Consider the following 6,461-nt stretch of genomic DNA (forward strand, 5'->3'; position numbering starts at 1 on the left):
TGACGTGATGTATGGATACAGTCATTCAAACCCCCAGGATAAAATATTGAGCAGAATATCCTCGGAAAAGCCTCGGGTGTCCTGCCCAATATTTTATCCCTTGGGTTTGAATTCCCTTATCCATACCTCACACCAGAGACGGATTCTGTTTATCTGTTTTTTTCTGCTCTGTTCCCCTAAACGTAAACAAATCAACATGTTATTAATACTTAAACGTTTGCCATCAAATTACACAACATCTTCTATAAACATTATATTGTGATGTTAGACGTATATTATCTTTAAACATTAGGTACAAATTACGGTTAGTTATAACAATATTTCAGGAACATTCGACAACATTCAGTATCAGTAAATAGTAACAATATGTATTCATACACCACAGCATTTTTGTATTAAAATGGGGCACATGTTCAAAAATAACATGCAGTTAGTCACTGCGGATGCCAAACAAAGGAAAACGTTATAATGCACCTTATTGCCATTTCGCTCATTGAGTACATGTACCTATCAGTGGTATTAACGGTCAAAAGTATAATAAGTACTATGTATTATATCGTCTGCAACATTTGTAGAAACAAAGTAAAACGGAGACTAATCACTGTACAGCGATCTACAGCAAATGATTCGTTCTAAAACTACTGTAAGAAATGCATTGCCAATCTCGAGAATTGACTCAGATTAACACCTCATTATACCGCCACTATTTGTCCAGAAAAAATGTTGTCATTATAACGTGATTTAACGATAAATTGGGAGAAGTCTACAAAAGCAATCTTTAAGAAACAATGAAAAAGGAACCTTATACAAATGTTGGCGGTAAGCAAGATGGCAAATAAAAGGAGTGCTTGATTTATGTAACCTACCAGTAGAGACATCCACCTTGCTACAACCAATGATCACATGTTACTAATAAAGATTCAGACAAAAAATGGAAAAAAGGCGTTCGTGGAGTTTACACATATATACATGTTTGTGTTTTCTCTTCAAAAAGTAGGTCTACACACAAAGATGTATTCAAGGTCAACCAACCAGAACAAACCATGTCTTTGTAAACACAATACGTGTATGGAAATCAGAACGCAGTATACAGTTATAACATAAACACAATATACCAACTATAAGGACCTCGTCTGATTTTCAAACAGAATGGTTCCGTTCGAAGAGGCGTTGGAATAATCGATCCCTTCATCACTTAACAGAAATTTTGAACCATCAGTTCATGTTCCTAAAGCACTTTATACAAGTAATTTGTTGCTGCTACAAGTCTGCGGAGAACCTTTAAATGAACTATTTACATGTGTCGATTTGTATTATTTGAAATAAAGAAATAAATAAAACTTTATGCATTTTACAGCAGTGATAAAAAGTTATATAAACTTATATTAATCACTTTTGTTTGCCAAGATGACCGCGCACACGGGGTTTTGGTATAGAAGGAGACTTGGGTACTCCCAGACAACCCAAGTTGTCGTGTATGAGACGACTAAATACCTTTCTGAATCCGATCGACGACTCGACCCTGACTCAGACACCCAACACAGCACCCGTTAACCATTCATTTAGACCACACATCTCTGTATGTGTTTACCATACATAGATGAAATCATTGTGATGACGTCGGGCACTACAATGGCCATTACGATAAAGACTAGAATGGTCATTCCAACATACCCGATGCTTTGTGATGAGGGTCTATCGTCTCGGGCACTGGTCAGCTTCCTTTTAAAAGAAGAGGTGGTATTTTTACTGACCGTTAACGTTTGCTGAAGTTCTTGGATGAGATCATCGATAGATTTATTAAGGTACTTCAAATATGCGTTCGTGGTCTTGCATTGACATGGAGAACACGTGATGTTGGAACGGCTAGACTGAGTGGTATCAATGAAGGTTGCGGGTTCTGAAGACGCCTCTGTGCTTTGGTTGTTGTTCAAGAAGGTCTCAGTTGTGTGGCCCATAAGTCTTGTAGGAAGCGATGTAGTCAAGGTAGTTGTCTCAGCGGTGATTTCTGTAGGTGTGTCTGTGATGTTCCTTTGGTCTATTGGGTCAACCTCTGTTCCTGTAACAGACAAAATAGAAATAATATATTTTCAATTAATCACAATTTACAAACATGAGCAGATCACAGTGGCCAAATTCCGGATAATTCGTCGCTTGTTTTTTTATACAATCAAATAATAAGTCTATCCATTTTCAACAAGAATGATTTGGAGCAAGGGCATTTTTTTAAATGGTTCTAAAATGCCGAGCCCCGTGGTGTGATATGCTGGAAGTGCAGTCATTTTTCGCTTAACCAACCAACACTGCAGATTTCAGCAGCGTTGAAAAAATGCGTCAAATTAAATCAACAAGTAGTTGTACTGTAAATAAGGTAAGGTTTAACTTTAACTGAAAAACACCTAGGTATAAGTGATCATATGTATATTCTGAAGGTATTCAGAAATATTATGAGAGCAGTATTAATGTTAATGGTAGAAATGATGAACTTCTTGTTCCTGGTTTGTTAAGCGTATTAAAAACCCGTGAAATAATGAGCATTGTCATGGCAGATGACTGTATAGACTTGCTTGGTGTTTGTTAATTATCTTCAATAGATTTTGTACGGATGTTCAAATTAATATTTTACTGATAACTTGTGTTAAGTACGATACACACTGTTGAGCAAGTCAATATTCACAAATAATCGTTATTACACTTATATAGATCACGCAAATTGGATATCATCAGGATCAGATAAGATATACCGTTCAATGACTATCAAGTATATTATTGATGTATGCATGCTTGGCAGTTTCATTTGAAAAAGAAAACGATTTCCCCATACAGCACTCGATCCATATTGTGTACTTTGAATTGAGAATGACAATCGATTTTTTTGTGTATAATATGCTAGTTTTGTTCTAATATTGCCACATTATTAATAATTAAGATGAAATTATCATATATTTTTATTTGTCGTAATCAACCTCGCCATGTTTTCTATAAAACAGAATATTGTTAATATATCAAATAACATAATCGCTTCACATTTCCAACCATTCGGATTGCTATAGCCGAGAAAATAAATAATAAATCGAATTACAATAAAAACAAACAAATGCTTAATCGATTCGAAAGTACCATACATATCTAGTTAAACGGGTATCTTTTGGTCGTTTTTTTTCTCTCAAAAAAGGCCGATGTTGATTGATTGAAATGCTTAAGTAAATTGAGTCACTTTTAGCATTCAGAACTTCTTGTGTGTTAGGAGGATGCAGAAAATTGTCTTTGCTGACAGATAATATTAAAACGTCCATCCACCTGTCGGAGGCACGGTACTGTAGTCTAGCGGTAGGACGCCGGGCTCGGGGTCGAAGGGTTGCGGGCTCGAGTCACGTCACGGCACTGTGTTGCATCCTTGAGCAAGATACTTTACACCGCTTGTATCAGTCTATTCAGCTGTAAATGAGTAAGTGGTTGGGCAGTACTAGAATTGTTATGTTAGCTGTGAGCGCCGAAATGGCAGCACCGGCTGTATGCTCCCAAAGGAGTTGAGAAAGATATTGGCTGGTTTGCAAAGGTCCTAAAACGACGGATAATAATGGTTTGTGAACCACTTTCGGACGACCTACGAACTAGCTTGACGAATGTCTAGTTAAACGGATTATGCTAGCGTTGTCTTACAACAACTTTGGTTGACCAGTTGAAAAAACTTAGTAAACCATGGCTCCTTTGAGCAATCAGAACTGTGTGTTTTGATTTGTCAGAAGAAAATCTCTTCTTGAAGTTTATCGGTGGTAAAGTATTACAATATTGAAAATCGTTACTTATTTCAACAGGATAAACTTGTCATTTAGACTGTCAAATATATAACACGTTTAAAATACCTTCTAGTGGTGGTTTATTCAAATTGACCTGGTATTCATGACATACATATTATGTTCTCCTGAAATATCTCGTACCGATAGTAATATATTTCTTTACGAATGTGTTAAAACTCCTGTTTAAAATGTACTGTCCGCCTATCATCGTATTTTACCTGTATGCTAATGCTATCATGTAAAGGAATGGTATTTTTCATTATGCGATCTAATATTTCGTCGTGATTTCATCATCTCCTGAATATTTCCAGATATTCAAGTGGGCGGATTCGATATTGTTTCACAATAGAATGTGTGAAAATAAAATCAGAGCGAAATGCATAAATGATATTTGTCACAACTAACTAGTGTGTAATAAACATTAAAACGGAATATATCATATACGAACTAATTTTACATACCTGTATCTATTATCTATTATTTGTGGTAAGCTGAAAGCTTATAGACCTTTATATACTGTAACAGGGTGGTCGGGTGGCGCAGTGGACAACGCACTTGCTACCACCAAGGCGGCCGTGGTTCGATTCCCCGGTCGGCCATGGAAAAGTATGGGGTTACCTGCCCGAGCACGTGGGTTTTCTTCGGGTACTCTAGTTTCCATCCACGTTAAGACTTCCGCACGCTAACGTATTGGCCTTCAAGGGTGATTAATATAAGTGGAAATAACTTGTTTTGAAACTGTTGTAAAATAGTTAAAGATTATGTATAAAAGTGGAAATTTCGCCGTGTTGAAATGCTCGACGTTTTCGCCTAAATAAGTGAGAAAATATCCACACGCAAATATACATTTATAAATAATATAGATTATAAATACATTTTAAATATTCAGATTTTAGAACCATTGCTAGCGCGAAAACTTCTAAGCCGCGATCAGTTGAAAGGGTAGAAACTACATACAAAGGGTAGAAACTGCATACAAAGGGTAGCAACTACATACAAAAGTTACCTCGAGAAGGCCATTTTCTATTGATGCATGTTAAACTAGTAAGTTACATTAAACAACGTTTGACGTCATATGGACTTCAGACAACATTTTATTGTTACGTGGTCCTAGGACAACAAACAAAACAACAAACTACATGTGATTGTAGACGAACCTGTTACGATAACTTCACACAGAGTGAGGTAGGAACCTGAGGAACGCTGTGATACTCGGAGGAATCGTCCAACTCTCGGTTCATCACACGTCATGTTCGTCAATACACCGCCAGGCAAGTGTGTCCCTGTGTGTTTGAAGCATACCACAGCCTCTCCCAATTGACCGTCTGCAGTAGGGCTCTTCGGCAGGTAGACTTCTATGTCGAAGTCCTTCAGTCGTTCAGCTGAAAACAAAATTTATGGTCACAACAGGTATTCCGTGTACAGAAAATATGAATTTTTGCAGATTTTAAAGATGAATTAAACAATTAGAATATATCACCAACGGCTTTTCAAGCTTTAAAAAGCAACGAGGCAAGACCTGAAATAGAAACCTTAATCTTTGATAATTCTACCTGGTTAACGTCAATATTCTGGCACAGTCCATAAATATGACCAAATCGATATTACAGATCCTTGTTCTACTGTTACAAATTAGGTATTTGAAACTGTTTTTCTGTTGGCATTACTATAGCACTGATACATATTTCTGAAAAGAAAACCATACCTTTTGGAGCGCTTACGAAAAAATGAGATGAGATGAAATAAACAAGAAATAATTAACAATAGTGTTCCGAATGAGAAAAAAAACAAAGAAAAATCAGCATATCTAGATTCTGTGCTCAAGCCAGCTTTCTTGTAACCCACCTTAATCATGTCAACGATCAAAAAGTCAAATTTAAATATTGAAAACAGTATTTGGCTTCAAGTTTCTTCAATTTTTGTCCAAAACCTTAACAAAATAAGATTTTTTAAACAATTTATAATTGGAACAAGAAAAAAGACTTGAGCACAAAATCGATGCTTGAGCATGAGAACGGTTTCACGAATACGGGCCCTGGATTCGAAACCATAATCTCATATTGTTATGCTGTTGCTCAAACCGACTGAGCTACCTTGTCAGCGGAAGTGTTCTGGCTCACTCTAAAAACAAAGTGCATTAGGAGAGGAAGCCTTAACCCTCTCACCACTGCAAACCGTATTGGGCTCATATAAATCAATGCATGGTAGAGTCTACTTCAGTTACATAGGGGTGAATTGGTTAATAATACTCTTTGAACGAACACTGCAGTGGAACGATCCACTGTTTTGCTTGCAGAGGGACAAAGATCCCGAAGATAGATACAATGACAGTTATACACACTTAGACACTCACCAAAATTTAACCTGTTGAGAATGGCCACGTGTGTAATTAGATAAATCGTTTCAAGATCAACTTGCCACCATGGAGCTGTATTCGAAGCGTCTGTATGAGTGCAGGAGCCATTCGGATACCATGGGTCAAGAATTCCATCGACAGCTTCCGAAGGTAAACCCGTTGAGGACTGCGTGGAGGACTGCGTTGCCGGTTTGTTCAACGCAATATTAGTCAATGCAATGGCAGGATCTGGGATAAATGAATAGTAAACATCGAGCTTAGATATAAAGGAATTCATGGCGTAAAAATTAAAACAAAACGGGAAC

The sequence above is a fragment of the Mizuhopecten yessoensis genome, unplaced genomic scaffold, assembly GCF_002113885.1.
Source record: "Mizuhopecten yessoensis strain PY_sf001 unplaced genomic scaffold, ASM211388v2 scaffold10383, whole genome shotgun sequence".
Classification (NCBI taxonomy): Eukaryota; Metazoa; Mollusca; class Bivalvia; order Pectinida; family Pectinidae; genus Mizuhopecten; species Mizuhopecten yessoensis.